Genomic DNA, 21,314 nt, shown 5'->3' with positions numbered 1-21,314 from the left:
TTTTTTTTTAGTATTTTTTATCTATTTATTTATTTTTTTGCATTTTTCTGAAGCTGGAAACGGGAAGAGATAGTCAGACAGACTCCCACATGTGCCCGACCGGGATCCACCTGGCACGCCCACCAGGGGGCGACGCTCTGCCCACCAGGGGGCGATGCTCTGCCCCTCCGGGGCGTCGCTCTGTTGCGACCAGAGCCACTCTAGCGCCTGAGGCAGAGGCCACAGAGCCATCCCCAGCGCCCGGGCCATCCTTGCTCCAATGGAGCCTCGCTGCGGGAAGGGAAGAGAGAGACAGAGAGGAAGGAGAGGGGGAGGGGTGGAGAAGCAGATGGGCGCTTCTCCTGTGTGCCCTGGCCGGGAATCGAACCTGGGACCCCTGCACACCAGGCCAACGCTCTACCACTGAGCCAACCGGCCAGGGCTCAAGGTATCTTGATTTCTTCCTAGATCTCATTGTTAACCCATTTATTGTTTAGTAACATGTTATTTAGCCCCCAGATCTTCGTGAGTTTTTCAGGTTTTTTTCTTGTGATTAATTTCTAGTTTCATACCATTATGGTTAGAGAAGATGCATGATATAATTTCAATCTTCTTAAATTTATTGAGACTTGCTTTGTGTCCTAGTATGTGGTTTATCCTAGAAGATGTTCCATGTGTACTTGAAAAGAATCTATATTCTGCTTCTTTGGGTTGAAATGCTCTGAAGATATTAATTAAATCCAACTGATCTAATGTGTCATTTAAGGCCACCATTTCCTTGCTAATTTTCTGTCTGTAAGATCTATCCATTGATGTCAGTGAATGTTAAAATTCCCTACATGACTGTCTTGAGGTTGATCTCTCCCTTTATGTCCATCAAGATTTGGTTTACATATTTAGGTGCTCCTATGTTGGGTACATAAATGTTTACAAGGGTGATATCCAGTTGTTGGATTGCTCCCTTTTTCATTATGTGGTATACTTCTTTATCATCTACTATAATCTATTTTGTTTGATATAAGTATTGCTACCTCAACTTTTTAAATTTTTTCATTTGTATGAAATACATTTTTACATCTATTTACTCTTACTCTGAGTGTATCCTTAATTCTGAGGTTGATTTCTGTGACAGCATATACAATGTGTCCGTAAAGTCATGGTGCACTTTTGACCGGTCACAGGAAAGCAACAAAAGACAATAGAAATGTGAAATCCGCACCAAATAAAAGGAAAACTCTCCCCGTTTCATACCTATTCAGTGTAGTTCAATGTGGGCTCACACAATTTTTTAGGGCTCCTTAGGTGCTATCTTGTATAGCCTCTACAGACTCATCACTGACTGATGGCCTACCAGAATGGGGTTTCTCCACCAAACTGCTGGTTTCCTTCAACTATTTATCCCACCGAGTAATGTTATTCCTATGTGGTGGCGCTTTGTTATAAACATGCCGATATTCATGTTGCACTTTGGTCACAGATTCGAATTTAGCGAGCCAAAGAACACACTGAACTTTCCTCTGTACTATCCACATCTCGACTGGCATGGCTGTGGGCTGCTCCACTGTATACACGGTGTTATGTCATCATCTGCGCATGCGCGCATGCTACCACATCATCCTACAGAAACTGGGAGGGTTTTCCTTTTATTTGGTGCTGATTTCACATTTCTATCATCTTTTGTTGTTTTCCTGTGACCAGTCAAAAGTACACCATGACTTTACGGACACACTATATATGGGTCTTGCTTTCTTATCCATTTAGCTACCTTTTGTCTTTTTTTTTTTTTTCTGAAATTGGAAATGGGGAGGCAGTCAGACAGACTCCCACATGCTCCCAACCAGGATCCACCCGGCATGCCCACCCCGAGGCGTTGCTCTGCCCATCTGTGGCGTTGCTCTGTTGCATCCAGAGCCATTCTAGCGCCTGAGGCAGAGGCCATAGAACCATCCCTAGCGCCCGGGCCTTTGCTTGAATGGAGCCTTGGCTGCAGAAGGGGAAGAGAGGGAGGAGAGGGGGAGGGGTGGAGAAGCAGATGGGCACTTCTCCTGTGTGCCCTGGCCGGGAATCAAACCCGGGACTCCTGCACGCCAGGCCGACGCTCACCACTGAGTCAACTGGCCAGGGCCACGTTTTGTCTTTTGATTGAAGCATTTAAGCCATTTACATTTAAAGTGATTACTGATAGGTATGTATTTATTGCCATTTTATTTTCTTTTTTTTTAGCTATGTGTGTTTATTTCTTTTTCTGTCTTCTTAAAGCAGGCTCTTTGACATTTCCTTTAATACTGGTTTGGTGAACCAGCTCCTTTAGCTTTTTCTTGTCTTGGAAGCTCTTTATTTCTTCGTCTATTTTAAATGACAGCCTTGCTGGGTAAAATAGTCCGATTTTAGGTCCTTGCTTTTTTTCATTTGCATATTTCATGCCAGTCCTTCCTGGCCTGAATTGTTTCTGTTGAAAAATTAGCTGACAGTCTTATAGGAGCTCCCTTGTAGGTAGGTAACTGTCATTCTCTTGCAGCTTTTAAGATGCTTTCTTTGTCTTTAACCTTTGCCATTTTAATTATGATGTGTCTTGGGTAGATCTTGTTTAGGACTTTCTGTGCTTCCTGGACTTTGTGTCTTTTTCTTTCACCAGGTTAGGGACATTTTCAGTCATTATTTCTTCAAAGGTGCTCAATAACTTGCTCTCTCTCTTCTCCTTTTGGTATCCTTGTGATACAGATGTTATGTACTTCATGTTGTCCCAAATGTCTCTTACACAAATAAAATCATGTTTTTATTTCAAAGTAAAGGGAGAAATATAAGCTGGCATACTTCACACATAGCAATACCGTGTCTGAAATTATTTAGATCCATCTTCTAAATTCAGCTTTCATGTCCATGCTCTTTCTTCTCTGAAACAGTCTTACCTCCCCCTCACTTAGTAAGTGCGTGTACCCTCCCCCAAATTTTATCCTGACCCCCAGTACTCTTGTGGGCACAAAGAGCACAAAGCCCCACATTTCTTCTTCTACCTCATCCTCCTTCCATTACAAGGCTTGCCTTTTTCTGGCATCCTTTCTTTTACTGCCATTTAGTGCCAATTTTTTCTCAGCTATGGTCATTACTCCTTTTCAACTCAGCCTTGCTTTTCCCTGTCCCATGCTGTGCTGATGAATCAACCACGCAGCTTCACTGAGTGCCTCCTGTCAGGTGAAACTGAGGATATGGAGATGCTGAACAACAGGATAAAGAAATACAACCAAGGAGAGGGTCTCTGATGAAAGTTACTTTCATTGATTTACCACTGGCCCTGGTTCCCTGGCATATCCTGGGAACATCTCTTCCCTAAGTCATCTTCTCACCAAAGTGATTGCTAAAGTTATTTAATGATTTTACTGCATAGGAAAGAGTTATTAGGATAAGATCAAAATTACACTAAATGCACATAACCTATATTAAAAACAAATTATAGCAAATGTACATAGTCTCATATAACAATGCAATAGAAGTCCCACAAACCATCCTTTTTATCTCCTGTAGGTCTGCTGATAGGATTCTGGCTGACATCTCCTCTGGCTGGCTCTCAGGTTCCTGATTCAATCTCTTCTCTTGATAATTGTCCTGTCTCTTCTAAAGAATTTCATTGTTTTGCTCAGAGAATTTCTCTAAATTGAAATCCCCATTTTATAGATACATTAACCTTTCCTTTTAAATTTCTTATACAACTCTTTCATCATAACTTTATTGTCTGGAGCTTGTCTTCCACACTAGGTCCCCATCACACCCTAGAAGGCTCCTAGTTAGTTACACAGTCAGTGTGTGAAATTGGATCTAATCTCTGGTCTCCTGTTCTAGGGCTCTTTGTACCAGGACGACCCTGATATCATCAATGAAAAAGCAGTTCATACCAACTTCCCCTGACAATCCATCAGGAATTGGTCTTTTATTTGTGCACAACTTTCTCATATAGGGAAGGGTTGCTTGATCTTCCTATTCCTTACCCCATTTCTGTTTACTGTCAGCAAAGCAGCCAAGTGATTCTTGTTAAACCAGCCAGAGCAAGCCAGAGCTCGTGGCTCTTCTTCCTGTATCCTTGACCTGCTCCCATCTCACTGAGCCAAAGCCGGAGGCTACAGAGTCTTAGTGGCCATATCATTGGCATGTGTGTTTCTCCTGATTCTGCCCTACATCTCTCCAACTCCTTGTGCTTGGTGGTCCTCATATGTGTGCACAAGCTTCCATCTGGGGCCCTGTGCTTCCACATGTGCTGCCTCCTTTCCTTCTCGGCTGTAATTTCCTAACACTCACTTCTTTCACCAGCGATTGTGACCTGCCCCCTTTCTCCCATGTACCGTGGGCACTTCCGGTCAGTGTCAGCTCATCTGCTTATTCTCTTTTTTGTTTCAATGTTCTTTACTTTCTGGCATTCTATAAAATATACATATTATTGATTCTATTGTATATTGTCTTATTTCCTCTTTCATAATTTATGTTTTAATGATACACATGATTTTCATCTCTTTTATTATCATTACTACTGTCACTTAAAATAACAATGCTTGGCATATATTTGGTATTTAAAAACTATTTATTGCCTGACCTGTGGTGGCGCAGTGGGTAAAGAGTTGACCTGGAACTCTGAGGTCACTGATTTGAAACCCTGGGCTTCCCTGGTGAAGGACATACGGGAGTTGATGCTTCCTGCTCCTCCCCCTTCTTTCTCTTTCTCTTTTTCTCTCTCTCTCATTCTCTCTCTCATTCCTCTGTCACTCAGAATAAAATAAAAAAATTAAAAATATTTGTTGAATGGAAATGTTAATATTGCCCAATTAACAATTTGCCCTCATGTTATCCTTAGAAAAGAAAATACCATTCTAGAGTTTACTAAGGCTATTTTGTAGTGGCAGAAGCTATGCCTTGATTCTGATATAAAATAAATGTCAGTACATAAGCCTTATGTATCCTAAAATACAGATTATTTGAAGGAGACTCAAGTTTTTGTTTATGTGATTGTTTTGCCAAATAGGATATTACATATTTTTGTAGTTAAGTTTCTCCTTTTATGAAAATGTATTTTAAACAAAGATTCCCCATATTCATTAGTAGTGACCCCTTAAAAGAGGTTGGATTCTCCAAGTGAAGAGGGAGGTAGGGTGGTTCTTCTTTCTTGTGAGTGCCAAATTCATCTATCTGTTGTGATAAAGAGATAGATGTCTTAGTGAAGCCCAGGGACAATCATGATCATTCATATTATTTCTAATATCATACAAGAATCTCAGAAGAGAAACCAGAGTATTTTTTGATTTAATGTGTTTCTGAATTTGTTGCATCTTGCCACATCACACTCTCCAGAGACAGTAAAACACCTTTGAGCATAACAACCAGCTTCACATAACACCTTAATCCAACTCCTGATTGAAGTCATGTTCACTAAATGTAGGTGTAGGTTGAAAGTCCTGGATGCTTTGTGGTGTCTTATAAAGGTGTCTTCTCCTAGGGAGAGATAGTTGATTGGAGGTTATTCTGGAATAAGATTCCTTTCCAGGGGCTGGAAAACTGGCTCATCAGAGCCAAAGCAGAGCATAAAGGAACCAGGAGAGTGGTCCCTCATGGACAGCTCTGGTCATCACGCCACATTCAGCCTTTACCCGGGATTGAACACAGCAGCATGTGATGATGTCCTGAGTCTGGAGCACTTCCACAGGCTATGTATGTTTTTAATATTTTGAACACACATGTATTTTTAAATTATTTTTATTGTGCCAAAATACACATAGCATTAATTTACCATCTTAACTGTATCTGAGTGAACAGTTCAGTTGTGTTAAATATATTCACAGTGTTGTGTACCCATCTCCAGAGCTTTTTTACCTTAAAAACAAAACAAAAAAAACCCTCTGTATTCCTTAGACACTAGCTCTCCATCCCCTCCTCCCAGTTCCTGGCAACCACTGCTCTACTTTCTATCTGTGAATCTGACTGCTGCGGGTACATCATGTGAGCAGAATTACACAGTATCTGATTTGTCACTGACTTATCTTACCTAGCTTAATGTTTTTAAGGTTCATCCATGTTGAAGCATGAGTCAGGGTCTCCTTCCTTATTAAGGCCGGTATTCCATTGTATGAATGGACCACACTGTGTCCATCCATTTATCCTGTGAGGCTAGACCTCTCCTGAACCTATGCTTCTCCTCCCAGGGATCTAGCTAGTTGCATTTGTAAATGAAATTATAGTGTTTGTATAGAATGTACTTGAGATTATACAGAAAGTGGAACAAGACAACATCAGAATGACTCCTATTTATTTCAGAGCAAGGATGTGAGAAGTGATTGGTGAGCAGTTGTGTTCATGATGGGGAAGTTTGAAATTTCAACATTTCTGAACAGTTACTGTGACTATGGATGTTCCATTGAAGCAAAGAAAGCAACTGCTTCACTTTGTGTCACATTGGCAAACATACTCCATGTGCACAGTGTCACCAGCACAGTCCTGCTCTGTACCAGTTCACAGAAATTTCAGCTTTCTCCATATACAAACATTACCAAAGAAAAACATGTCACCATACACAGTCCAACATTTGTGAAACCATTTGAGGTATTGAAGTTGAAAGTGAAATATGAGCAAGTTCGTCTGTCTGTGATTGCTCCTCTAAAATTCATGAAGGACTAGAATCCAGAGGCTTCTAAGGGACCCCCAACTTGGTGTTATTCTGATATCTTCTAGCCTTCCTTGTTTCCCTCCTCCTTTACTCCTTTCCCCCTCCCTTCCTTTTTCCTCCCTCCTTCCTTCCTTTATCCTTCCTCCTGCCTTCCTTCCTTTCTTTCTTTTGGTGTTTTTTGTTGATAAGGTTATGCTATAACCCATGTACTTTTAATTTTCTTTTAAAATGAGAAATGCTTCTTTATTTGTTTAAATACATTTTGAAAAACATAATGAGGACAAAAAGTGTTGGAGAAAATTCATTAATAATGGAATTTTCATAGCTGAGACAGGGTGGGGTAAACTGTGTGGTCAGCTGGTTGGGACTGACTTTGACTTCTCATGATTGGGGTCAATGGCACATGTTTGGACCATTTCCATGCCCTCACGCCCACTCCTCTGCATTGCAGCTGCAGAATGATTAGTTAAATGAATTCTTACAGCTGTTTTCAACACACACTTGGGTTTCAAATTATAATTGCTTATGAGTACAAACTGCTTAATAATTTTGTGTTGGTACCTATTTCATTGTAAAATTCTGCATACAATGAGTCGTATTTGAATGTTACATCCTGAGGTGCCTCCCCCGCAATCTTGCTTTCTGGAAGATTTGTGTATTGGTTGCCATTTCAGATAGTCCCAAGCTGAGCATGATTTGAGGGAGGCCAGTATGTTTGCAGGATGCTTACTTCCCTGTCATTGCCACTCCCTAACGTGCCTAATAATGCCATTCCCATCCGTCATGAAAATTGTACTCTTCTTCAAAACCCTCCTCATGAAGGAAATGGCAGACATATTGTGGTGACATTACTATCTGAAAGGCTTATTTTTTATGTCCTTCTTCCAAGGGATGTGTGCATTTTGTCATGGCCAATGCTTGAAGCCTGAGGAATAGAACACTAATGGTTAGAGTTTCAATGTCTACAGTGGACCGAGGAAATGAGGTTTTTTTGGTAAGATGTAGGCACCTGAGAGACCTTGAAGGTGTATCATACAGATGATGATTATCTCCATGGAGGACCAACTAGATTTTTTGGGGTACACAAGTATAGTTTACAGCCCAATCTATATGAGCAATTATGGTAAAGACATTCATAAATCTGTGTATTGTTACTGCAGTTTCTTGTACAAGAAAAGTTTATGTTTGTTTTTTATATTTTATATAATATCTTTTATATTTTTGTAATTCTCAGAAATATTTACTGTGTTTTACAAAGATCGTTAAGCTCTTCATAAATTACCATCTTGTCAGTGGTTTCCAAGCCTAGATAAATAGCTAAACCACTTGAAGAACATTTTACACTGAGAGATCAACAGGATGCCACTCAATACCCCACCCAGAATCTGCAGGTGCCTGCACCCCATGCATCTTTTTAATTGAGTCTCAAGTGATTGCTGTGCAATCAGATCAGCACCTATCAGTGGCCCATTAAAAACTAATGATCTGGAACTGCTTTTTGGCTCAGTGGTAGAGCATCGACTCAGTGTCTGGTTGTTCTAGGTTTGATTCCTGGTCAGGGCACACAGGAGAAGCGACCATCTGCTTCTCCACACCTCCACCCTTTTCTCTCTTTCTCTCTCTCTCTCTCTCTTCTCCTCCTGAAGCCATGGCTCGATTGGTTCAAGTAAGTTGGTCCCAAGCACTGAGGATGGCTCCATGGCCTCTGCCTCAGGCTCTAAAAGTACCTCGGTTTCTGAGCAATGGAGTAACGCCCCAGATGGGCAGCATGACCCAGTAGGGGGCTTGCCAGGTGGATCCCCATTGGGGTGCATACAGGGTGCCTCCCCTTCTCTCAATTAATTAAAAAAAGAGCAGTGATCTATATTTGTCCTGGTTCAGAAACTTGGAGCAACCGCAAAGGTTATTTCCCTTCTATTACAGAACTAGATCCAATAGAATTTACATTTTAAATATTTTATTGATCTATTATTGCCATTATTAGTATTAATGTTTCACAATTTCTCTCAAAGAAATTAGATTCTATTCTAGCATAATTTAAGCAGTTATTAAATATCTGTTGAATGAATGATGAAGTGAATGAATGAAAGATAGTGTGATAGATCTTGTTAAACGCCTTTCTGACCTGAGGTTTTTATTAGATTCCACATTTTCCTGTGTTACCAGTTACCAACCCTACCAAAGGAAAAAATGGAGTTGGTCTGGCATGTACTGGTTTTCTTAAACCCACACTAGAACTTAGGATACTTAGTCTCTCTGCATGGTATTCATTGCTATGCTAATCCAAATGGAATCACTTCTGAAGTAGCAAACAGATTTGCCTCAATATTTAGAAATGACACGGCTTTTAAGAAACTGGAACAGCATGTACCATTTTTCATAAGGATAAGAAGTCTTGTTCTGTTTTTTTTTTTTTGAAGATCATAGTGCTGTTCTGTGGATTCTTTTAGTACTTGTAAAGGTGTTTCGTCTGAGGCCAGGATATTGAAATTCACATAACACAGCCTTTGTATAATCTCTGCATCCACATACTAGAGTTTAGATTTTACCTTAGCAATTTTCCTTTCTTCCCTTTCCTTTCCTTTTCTTTTTCTTTTTTCTTTCTTTTTTTATTAAGTGAGAGACAGGGAGGCAGATAGACAGGGCTCCCACATGTTCCTCAACTGGGATTCACCTGGCAAGCCCCCTACTGGGCGATGCTCTGCTCATCTGGGGCTGCTTCTCTGTTGCTCGGCAACCAAGCTATTTTAGCACATGAGGCCAGGCTATGGAGCCTTCCTCAGTGCCCAGGGCCAACTTGCTCGAACCACTTGAGCCATGGCTGCGAGAGGGGAAGAGAGAGAGAGAGAGAAAGAGAGAGAAGGGGGAGGGGTGGAGAAGCAGGGGTTGTGTGCCCTGACTGGAAATTGAACCCAGCACTTTCACACACATGGACAATATTCTACTGCTAAGCCAACTGGCCAGGGCCCACCTTAGCAATTTTTACATTCACTTAGAAGCTCATTTTTCTTGACAAAGAAGACAAAAATATATAGTTGACCCTTGAACAATATAGGTTTGAACACAGACTATTTTCAATAAATAAAATAAGTCTATTTTTTTCCTTATGATTTGTTCAGTAACATTTTTCTCTAGGTTATGTGATCATAAGAACACAGTATATAATACATATAAGATAAAATATGGGTTAATCTACTGGTTATGTTATTGATAAAGCTCTGGTCAACAGTAAACTAGTAGTAGTAAAGTTTTGGGGGAGTTGAAAGTCATATGCAGATTTTTGACTGGATTAGGTGCCTTTATCCCCCATATTGTTCAAACACCAACTATATTAACAGTTGGAGTTTCACTTTCTCTTCACCTTTTTATCCAACAACATAACTCCATGGCCTGAAAGCAGTGAGTATGAGCTTTCTTACTCCTCAGTTTTTCTTGCCTTTAACAATTGTGCACTTCAATTTATTTTGAATATTAGATTTTTTAAAATGTTGTCAGCAGTCCTTAATAACAGTTAATATTTCATACTCACTGTGTGGCAAGCATTGCTGTGAGTGGTTTATATATTAACTTATCAATTAACCACAAAATCACTATGAGGTAGGCATGATTATCACCATTGTAGGAGGAGGAAACAGGCACAGGGGCACTAAGAAATTTGCCCAGGGTCCTACAGCTCAAACATCAGACATGACATTTGAACTCAGCTAGTCTGGCTCCCCATGTTCTTAACCACTGTGCCAGAATGTCTTTTCACTGAGCTGTCTTCAGAATTCAGTGAAGAGGACCTGATACTTCCACACTGAATTTGTTAGTTTCCTACCCCTTCCTCTGACACTTAGAGAATTTATGAGTACACAGATGAAATTACCCCTCCCATATTTTCCCTAGTCTTTTGGAAGCTGACTGCTCTACAGGAAACACACACATCATAAGTTGAAAAGAAACTTACTAAACATATTCAACTGAGTAGTATTATCAGTTTTCATAGTTCCTTCTACTTTAATCAAACTGTTACTATGCTATTATCTAACAAGGAAGGAAACTAAAATTTTGACATGATGTTCACACTTTTCAAGCATTTATATAATTTTCTATTTTGGGAATGAGTTTAGCAACTGTTTATGCCTTGTTGGAAAGTCACTGTAATTCTCATGCAACAAAAGAAAGAACTATGAGGTGATTGTGATTATGAGCACTCATTAAAACTGATAGGACAATTGAATGTTTCTGCTCTGAATTCCAGATTAGTTTCAGACTATCCACCAGCACGGGTTCCCACTGCTATTTGTATGTGATTTTAGATGTACTACTTTGCCAAATTATATGTATATGTATGTACCTGCTCATCATATGTGAGGTACTAAGAAATCTTTTCACATGTAAAGATTTTCCCCAAAAATATCCCTTCAGTTGGTTTTCCTATGTGGTACATACCTGTCTGTTGGAAGCACAGGGCTTCTCATCTCCAGGGCATCCAGCTGCCAAGTGCATGCTGCCTGGGTCACACTCAGAGCACTGGGTAGTGAGCTCTAGACACTCCAAAGTTGGCTTTTGTCACTTCTTTCTTTTAACTGTTTCAAGATGACCAGCTGTTACTGTACATTTTCATGAAGGATGATTGGTGGGAGCACCGCAGACCCTGTACCCTTGTAGGCATGGCTTTGTTACTCAATAGGAATATCAGTAACAGGAAGGAGGGGGAGGAACATGCTGAGGACTTATAATCATCAAAGATTATTTTTTTCAAATTTGGAAACATCCTTATGAAGTAGGTTTTGTCATACTTTAGGATAAAAAAAATCAAAGCTTAGAGGTAAGAATTTATTTATGATCATGTAATTGTAAAGTGAAAACCAAAATTCAAATCCAGGCCTGATTCCAACACTCTTTTTAGGGAGGTTACCACTGGGACTTGTATGTGTGTGTATGGTGCATGCATACAGAGTTTCCATTGGGCCAACACTGACTGACTGACAGCCTTCAAAACTGAACTCCTATGCTAGTCCCTATGGGCACTGATGTGATTAAAGTCCAGGTTACTTGTGTATTGAGTGATTTATTGGTGACCAGCATAATCTTTTCTTTTTTTTTTTTTTTTTTTTTTTTTTTTTGTATTTTTCTGAGGTTGGAAACGGGGAGGCAGTCAAACAGACTCCCCACATGCGCCTGACCGGGATCCACCTGGCATGCCCACCAGGGGGCGATGCTCTGCCCATCTGAGGCATCACTCTGCCACAATCAGAGCCATTCTAATGCCTGAGGCAGAGGCCCCAGAGCCATCCTCAGTGCCCAGGCAAACTTTGCTCCAATGGAGCCTTGGCTGTGGGAGGGGAAGAGAGAGACAGAGAGGAAGGAGAGGGGGAGGGGTGGAGAAACAGATGGGCTCTTCTCCTGTGTGCCCTGGCCGGGAATCAAACCCGGGACTCCCACATGCCAGGCCGACGCTCTACCACTGAGCCAACCGGCCAGGGCCAGTGACCAGCATAATCTTAATTACTTTATCATAATAATGCTCACAGTAATCCTATAAGGGAGGCAAGGTCCCATTTTATAGATGATGAAACTGAGGCTTAGAAGATAAAGTCATTTAGCAAGTAAGTAGAAGAGCCAAGGCTTAAACCTGGGCTGCCCAGCTCCAAAGTCTGTGTGTCAAACCACTTTGTTATTTTGAAAAGAGGAGAACATTTTTATACAGCACAGAGAAAAATTAATTCTACAGATAGTTTGATATTTTCATCTCTACCAAAATGTTATGACAATATATATAAATATTTATATATATAAATATTTGTAGGATTTTTAATGTAACCACTTTACAAATATATGTTGTTGAAATAACTAAAACTTTGGATTACTTGTAAGAGAGCACAGTAAAGCTAAATTGCATGCTGAGTAAAACCATAGTTTAAGTAGGAAACTTGGGGTATTCTTGGGTAATACGAATTATGCCAACCTGTCAACTATTAAGAGTGTTTTCCCGTGTGCTCTTGTTAACCTGAGAACATCACGCTAAAGACAACTTAGACTGTACTGTAGGCTTAGTGAACTACCAGGCTTGCTTTGTCTCCTAACAGGGTTTATTTCTAAGATATATTATCATCTCACTGAAAAAAAAATGAATCATGTTTGTGTAAAATAAGTATGTCAATGGTAGCTACCTTTTGAGTATTATTTTTATCACTAACTCAGTTTTCTACCTGTATAAAAATTGTTCACTTCAGGCGGTCAATCTGCCCTTCACATGTCCCTGAGAGCTCATGCATAGCATGGCTTTAGTTACTAGCTACAAGCTTCCGACTCTTGAGTGGTGTCACTGGTTAGGAAGTCTCCTGAGCTTCGGATCATAAACCTGTGTTTCATTGCACGTTTCCTCTCATGTGATGTGGGGATCTTACACATTGCACCTCTCCAGCCACATCCCAGCCCCGGAAACCACTGTCTGTCAACCGTGTGACTGAAACAGCATTATCACTGTTCCCTAACTAAGTCACTCCCTTCTAGAATCAGTCTTTACACAATGACTTATGTGAACTTTCCAAAGTCATATAGGATTTTTCTGGTGGGATCAAGTTGTGAGTTCACTCAGAAATCTTGAGTGTCTGATGTTGGCATCAAGTCCAGTGGGTTTCCTTTTAGATGAGGACATTCCTCCTTCATTCCACCTCCAGCCAGTCAGCTGTCTCAGCTGTGGGGTGAGTGCCCACTCAAACCCATCTTCACATGAGCTGGCAACAGCTCTGGCTACCATCTCCCCTGCTTCTGCTCAGCGAGGTTCTGCTCACACAGACCACATGACTACCACCCTGCCATTCACCACACTTTTATTGATAGTTTAATATCTGTTTTCCTTGGGAAAGTGAAATTCTGTAAGGGCAGGCACATGTATGAATGAGCCACATGTGAAGCCAGTAGGCTAATACTACTTGTGTATTAAATATGCATATGTATTTGTTTGTAACTCAATTATAATTGTTTCACTCAGTATATAAAACATGGAACTAGTCAAATATATTATGTCTCAAAAAATTATATTTATTAAATCCTTACTAAATGCTAAGCACAAAAATAATGTGTTTGTTCAACAAATATTTAGTAAATTCCTCTGCTAGGTCTGGAACTGTGCTTAATATAAAAGCTATAAGACATAGTTTGTATGTTTGAACTTTTGAACAATGTGGTTGGGAAGATACTGCACACATATGTAAGGAATCTAGGTCAATTCAGTATAGGGGGACTGGATCTGAATCTATTTTTACTGATTAGTCAGGTAGCTAAGAATACTTTGAAAGTGATTTTACTAACTTTGCCTTGTTGCTTTCTTCCTTTCCTCTCCCCACACCCCCTTTTCTGAGCACAAATGTGAGAGGTCTGTGGTTCCCTTTGTCTGGCTTCCTGACAGCATAAAGTCATCAGCATAATCACCATAAGAGGACTTTGTTTTATTTTTTTATCACCCAGCACATTTTTATTGTCAGAATAGTTACTAATCATTCATTTTTATTTACTCTAGCTGGGGAAGTTTTGCAAATATCTTGCGACTATTTGGGAAAAAAATGCTCTAAATTATGGGTTCTGTCCTAGTCTGTTGACCAGCGAACACAGCACAGACTCAGACCTTGTGACCCCATTGGATTGAGCCTTGAGTAATAGACAAGACCTCCCTCTTCTTTTGCCAACTAGGGTTTCCTGGCCCCATAGCTCCCTGTCCTCCCAGACCAGGCTCAGCTCCAGAATGTCGAAGGAAGCCAATGTTTTTTACAGGTTTGATTGAAATAAATATTCTGAGCAGCTGAGATAGAAAATAGATACAGATAATTAGTGTTTATTTCAGACTTTAGGACTCTTGAGATTTTTTTCATACACATTTAATAGTTTTGTTAAACTGAATTCAAATATTTAGTGGCATGTTTAAAAAAAGAGGGGAGATATGGTATAAGCATGAAATAGACTAAAAATTGCTATGACATAGCGATGAATTCTTTGGAAGCCAATGAGAGTGCCTATAACCTTGAGATGAGAACCAAGTCGGGGAGGTTTGGGATTAGAGGATATGTCATTAGCATCCAGATTCAGGCTTCCACATGTGGCAGGTACAGGGACATCTTTTCTCCTCAGGGCATGTTCCTGTTGCCAGTTTGAAGAGAAACTGTTGTTTGTGTGGCTGTCGTGTTACCCAGCAACATATAAATTGTAGTCCCTGATACTCTTTAAATATTCTTTTTGAGTTTTATTTTTAGAGAGAGAGGAAAGGGGAGAGAGAAGGAAACACTGACTAATTCCTTCACTCATTCATGCACTCATTGGTTGATTCTTGTATGAGCCCTGACCCGCAACCTTGGCATGTCAGATGACATTCTAACCAACTTAGCTACCCAGCCACGGCTAGTTCTTGGTACTCTTGAAGCTTATTTAGACCTCAAATTTGTATTTACTGAGATATCAATATTTTATTTCTAGAGTCAAATTAAATTTGGGAACTTTTGCACGAGGTTCTGGTTGGAGTGATTCAAATAGGCCCACGACTTACAGCCATGAGAGGCAATAGTTCTTCATGAAACCAACAAAATAAAACTTGAAAAATTACATAAATGATCATTTAGAGATATAGTAAATATATGGAAATCTATATATACTTTCAGACACATTCACATGCAAATATAGTCTAGGGATTTTGATGCTAAAAGGATAACAATTTGGAAATTCCATTTAAATAAGATATGCTGTTCTTTCTCTCTTGATTGTTGATTATTGAATGAATGAGTTATCTGGAGAAAAAAATAGGTAATCAGGAACTTTAAGAGAATTAATCAGCTGGTCAGGAGGAAAGTGTTTCAGTTTGCTGAGGATGGAGAGATACTTAAGGCTGCAGTCACTAGGCAAAGATTTTGAGCAGTTATGACTGACCTTATTACAGGAACTGGCTAGGATTATTATAGGAAGAAAGAATGATGGAACAGAGCCCTTTGTAACCTTTAGTAGTTCAGAGTTGTGAAGGAGCAAGGCATCACCTTTGATCATTTTGTCCTAGGTAGCGCCCCTCAGCCTTTCCCTAAATAGCAGTGCTGACCAGCAAAGCCAAACGGTGTCTTGGGGAGTGCTTGTGTCCCCGGATCACAGCTGAAGGTGGCTCTGGGTACTTGGCAGGCATCTCACTGCTTTCTTGTTTAGGCCAAACATTATGAAATCTAGTGCAGGCTTGTAGTTCAGTAAGTCCTTGTGCTCAAAAGAAGAGAAAAGATATGAATTCTAAATGGCTATATCTGGGTTGCCTTTGTTTGTAAACGACAGTAACCATCTTTTATCAATTCTGCACAGCATGCAGGGAGAGATGGAGAGAGCTGCACATTAACTTGCACTTGTCACTTACTAGGCACTTTGCTTCTGTCTTTAAAAAGAGCTTTTCCTCTGCAATGTTGGTTTAATTTTTCATTCCCATTTAAAGTTGACAGTATTTCAGTCTTGTTTAATAATCTTGTTGGGAGTACGCTTGAGACAAATCCTGACTTGACAGATCAGCATCCTCCGCCTCCCCCTGCCCCTCCCCCTCCCACTACACTGGTCTCTAAAATAGTTTCTGTTCACCCTGCTCTGCTTCACAGAACAGACAGCTCAGGGACCTCTGACATCTGTGAATCAACATGTTAAAGATGCTTAGAATCTTTACAAAACAGTATCTGAAGCCAAGCCAAGTCAGAACTGATAGAAAGGTATGTAGGTTTTTTTGTTGCTGTCTTTTTGTGGGCTCTGCTATGGAATTACACCAATGCCTACGAATGTATAACCATGTTCCTGGTGGCCATGATGGTCTTTTGGTACAAACTGGCGAGCTGAACTTGAACCGTGGCCTGTTTTCTGCAGTGAGGATGTTTCTCAAAGCAAATGTCGGGGCTCTAGATACTCATGAATCAAAACACAGAAATAAAATTTCAGATCCTCTTAGAACCAAAACTAAAGCCCAGGCTCCAGTCCCCTTCCCGTTCTTCAATATCTCAAAAAGCTTGTTCTTAAATTCACCATTTATTTATTTGTAAATTAGTCGAGTGTTCTTCTCATTGTATGTTTGGGATGTTCTAAAGCAGGTAGCTGCATGCCACCTGTAAATTGGGCTCCTTAACCATGTCAGGCAGTCGCCGTGGTTTCCGTGTAGTTGACGTGGCACTCCCTGAGCTGCAGTCACCTCCAGCTGTGTCCTGGGAGTCTGGGACCAGTGTGTTGCCCTTCTTCTTTCTAGATGCTGTCCAGGACACATGAAAATGAAGGTCACTTAGGATCTCCCAATGCAGCTATCTTTTGGGTAAAAGCTGGATTTGGAAACAATGGCTAATAGACAATCTGGGCTCATACCAACTCATCGTGGTAGCTCCCTTTATACTGTACTGCAGGTGGGGTGCACATCCCCTTCCCTGAGCCACGGTGACCTCAGATTTACTTCCTGCGTTCTGTCACAGGCCAGCCAGAGTCTGCATGGGCTGACAGCCCTGGGCACCCCCACCACAGGCTCTCATGGAGCAGATGCTGAGGTTCTGTCCCATCCTGGAGATCTGTGGCATCCACCCCAGGGCCACAGTGACACTCCGCCTGTTCCCACTAGAGAGAGGGCAGAGCCTAGTCTCCCTCCTGCACATGCCAGTGCCCCACCGTGGCCAGGCTCTTACTGGCTTATTTCCCATCCTTTTCTTTGGATGGGAAATATGGGAGACTCTTCCCCTCCCCTCCATCCCTTCCCCCAAACACACTCCACAAAGGACTTCTCGTCGGATCCTGTGTTCATTAGCAGGCCTGGAAGGGACTTGGGAAAACAGAAGGTCACCTTTCAGTTTATGGGAGAGTTCAGGATAGTGAATCACCTCCAGCCACTTACTAGTCTATTTTTCTATTTAACCTCCTGTCTCTGTCCTTCTGTCCCTCCTTTTGCCATGTCTCTAACCCCTAAAGAGCAAAAGGCATTTTTCCAGGGTTTAATTCAGGAATTATAGCCACAGCTTCAGAAAGAAGCATGTTCTGGCAAAGAGTAGCCTTGCCTCAGATTCATGCATAAAGAAACTTCTTCATGTACAAAGCAGCCAAAACTCAATATTTACTTAAATTTTATAGATCTGATTTAACCAGTATAGTATTCTTGACACATGCTAATTATATGTTATTAGACCTATAAACAAACTTAGGCATTCTGATTTTCATTTTAATTTAAATACAAAGGTTTCTGGAATTTGTTTTATTATTAGTAGTAGTAGTATTGGTATCATTGAGAGGCAGGGAGGCAGAGACAGGCTCCTGCATGCACCCCAACAAGGATCTACCCGGAAGGCCCCCCACAAGGCGATGTTCTGCCCATCGGGGGCTGCTGCTCCATTGCTTGACAACCAAGCTATTTTAGCTCCTGAGTTGAGAGCATGGTGCCATCCTCAGCACCTGTGGCTGTCCCACTGGAGCCTTTTGATCCATGGCTGCAGGAGGGGAAGAGAAAGAGAGAAGAGGGAGGGGAGGAGAGCAGATGGTCACTTCTCTTGTGTATCCCTGACCAGGAATCAAACCTAGGACTTCCACACGTCAACTGATGCTCTACCACTGAGCCAACCAGCCAGGGCTGAAATTTGGGTTTTGAATATCCTACTAGAACTATGGATGAGCTACACATTTCTGCTTTCTGAATTCAAACCAGGGAGCGTAGTTTTAATTCTGTGTGAATACTGCAGAAGAACTTTTGAATATATTATGCCACTTTCCAATTTTAAACAAACTTGATTTCAGCATGTATGCAGATTGGTTCATGCATCATGTGTTAGAACACCACCCTGCAGCCCCAGGAGCAGATGAGCCAGGGACAACGTATGTAAACCTGGAGCTCTGACCAGCCTTCACCCCATCCAGCTGACGTTGGTCTGTTGGAGATGAAGTCATGTATCTGGAAGTGCCTTCTGCCATATGGAAGTATGTTCATTAGTGTTAACAGAGTGCTTGACTAGAATTCACAGACCTCTAGTCCATAGCAGAGCACGACATGTGGAAGAAGCTTAACAAATAATTGTTGGCCAAATTACTGGAAATGTCATTGTCCTTTTCCTTTTACATTTTTGTTGTATCTTGCTCTGATTAAGAACATAGCCATCTTACTCCAGTGAACAAAAGATCATTTCGAAAATGCAAAGTAAAAGTAAAAGAAAGGGCATTAAGGTACTTTGACCTGGCTTAGTGGCTCAGTTGGTTAGAGCAGCACCCCAATACATCAAGGTTGCGAGTTTGATCCCTGGTCAGGGCACATGTGAGAACCAAGTAATGAATGCATAAACAGTGGAAACAACAATCCATCTCTCTCTCTCTCTCTCTCTCTCTCTCTCTCTCTCTCTCTTTCTCTCTCTCTTTCTCTAAAATTAATAACTTTTTAAAAAAATTTACAAAGACACTTGGAAACACATATTTTTAACTGCTTTGTGTTCCAGTGTTCTCTGTGACAGAGGAACCAGAATGCCAATAGGATTAAGTACACAGACTGGGGAAATGGAGCACATAACAGCATTTAACAGAGAACTGCACAGGCTTTAGACATGAAGAGCAGTGAGGTAATTCTATCCATGCGTGTGTGATATTTCACACATACCCAGACCACTTGGTAGGAAAGAAGGTCAGCTCCTAAAGCCATCTGGGAGCTTCAGGTGTTACAGGAAAGGAAAGACTATACCTTGAGGAGTTTCAGAAGCACTATTATAAGTGAGAGCTAAAAATGCATTAACTTATGAATAGTCAAAGTACTGATTACAGTGAAGAACCAAATTTACTATCTGATAATCACTAAACTGAGTGAACATAAGCCTCCTGCATATGTAGACATCTCTGCTGAAGATGGAGAAAGTCCTATATTAATTCATAAAAATTACATAAAACTATGTATTTCTGACTTTGCATCGGACTGAAGTACTATATAAACCTCATTAGATGCAGGACTTTATAAATAAGGGCATTTATTTACAGATGTTCTAAAATTCTTGAGTGGTAAATTCAAAATAATAGGATCACTTTTATTTTTATATAAAAACCCACATTTTTAGCATCACTAATTTAAAAAATCTTCTATTATTTTAGATTTCTCTTTGAAGCTTATTATAATGTTTGTGTGTGAATAGTCTTGGACCTAAAATCATGGTTGTGCTGGGTCCATGAGGCTCAAGGTCACCTTCATAGATGGTATGGTCTGTCATCTCCCAGGAGGCCAGGGCATGGCCTTGGCCTTGTGGAGCTCTGCCTCTCTCTGGAAGGTGGTGGATTCTGAATGTTAGCTGTCCCTCTTGCTTTACTCCCAGTTCATTCATTCAGTCATTAAAAAGCTGTTAGATGCTCATTCTGTATCCAAGGACATAAGGACCAATATGATGTGATTCCTATCCCAAAGAACTTTATATTCTGGCATGAAAAGAGGACAAAGAAGCAAAGAAGGGCATATATATAATATGACCTATGCATAATATGACCTAATACTATGACCTATGCATAAAACAATACACATTTGGGACCTGAAGAGTGGCCAGGTCTACTTGAATAAGGGATGAAATTTTAATCAAAGCACTATGTTTTAACCAATTTTTAATAAGATGAAACTTTATCATGCGAAAAAGTCTTGCTAATTAAAAAACTGTACCAATCAGAATTTTTCCCTGAATTGATTCTAGCTTCTCTAACCACCATACCCTCCTCAGGAAAGTCTTACCAAATTCCTCAGGTGCATTTTTAACTTGAAGTTTGTTCATTTTTTCAGAGAAGACAGAAAACACTGATTACTACTCCTTATTTAGCAATATGAATTTTTGGCAGGCTAAATTGCTGGGCCCAAACCAAAAAGATTAAATATAGCAGGAATAAACATTGCATCTTAAATTTAAATTAAAAGTGTTATACAGATTTAAAAGAAGAAAAGCACTTACTTACCAAAAAGAAAAAGTCTGAGGATTTTAGTACAAATTTAAATATAAGCCCAGTGTAGGATATAGCTGCTAAAACCCAAAGTCAACCTCATGCTCACAATTGGCATTTATGGAAACAGTCTTCACATTACAGTAAGAATTACTGATGCCCCTTATGCTGGGCACCAGGCAGAACACATCTGAAAAATAACCGGCTTGATCTGTGTGTCACATTTACAATTATGGAAAACCCAAAAACATCGTATGAAGGAGATAACCAACCATGCATCCCAGGCTGGCCTGGCCGCCATCTTGATCTTCAGTCTCAGCCAGCTGCTGAGCTTCTCTCTCGGTCTAGTTTGTAACAGTTCTCAATTATTCAATCCATCCAAACACTTCTTGATTCTCTAGGATGGAACTGACCTTCCTTCCCTGTGACAGCACCTCTCCTAACACACATGGCCATCCCTAGCTCTGACATCCACCAGATGGAAAACTCAGGGTTTCTAACTCCTCCCGCTTTGCCTCTGCCTTTCTGACATCTAGAAGCAGGACCAGGGTTCACGTACTTTATTGTCTTGCCTTTTGCTCAATCATCCTCTTGTTTTGTGTCTGGTATTCAGTTCACAGCTAAGGGGACAGAATAGGGTCACACATCTTAACAAGCTAAAACAAGGACTTATATCTGCGACTTAGAAAGTGTTGTTTCTTTTCGTTTTAAAGTAAAGACTATGGCAAAATTTGCCATGCATGCAGTCTTTATTGAAAAAAAAAAGGAAACAAAAAAACTGTTCTGA

At 40.6% G+C, this 21,314-nt stretch overlaps 1 protein-coding gene across 6 annotated transcripts in view; it reads left to right on the top strand.

Annotated features, from left to right (window-relative positions):
- Positions 1-21,314, top strand: part of CHRM3 (cholinergic receptor muscarinic 3) — a 597,168-nt gene that overhangs the window by 187,158 nt on the left and 388,696 nt on the right. The window contains exon 1 of one of the 6 annotated variants that reach the window (XM_066383397.1): positions 5,610-5,670. The exons of the other annotated variants lie outside the window; for them this stretch is intronic. The gene's annotated coding sequence lies outside the window, so the exon portion shown is untranslated. Of the gene's footprint in view, positions 1-5,609; positions 5,671-21,314 lie in introns of those variants that run through there. 6 annotated transcript variants of the gene reach the window in all.

Source organism: Saccopteryx leptura, chromosome 1, assembly GCF_036850995.1.
Source record: "Saccopteryx leptura isolate mSacLep1 chromosome 1, mSacLep1_pri_phased_curated, whole genome shotgun sequence".
In the NCBI taxonomy this organism is placed as follows: Eukaryota; Metazoa; Chordata; class Mammalia; order Chiroptera; family Emballonuridae; genus Saccopteryx; species Saccopteryx leptura.
This window is presented reverse-complemented; position numbering and strand designations above follow the sequence as displayed.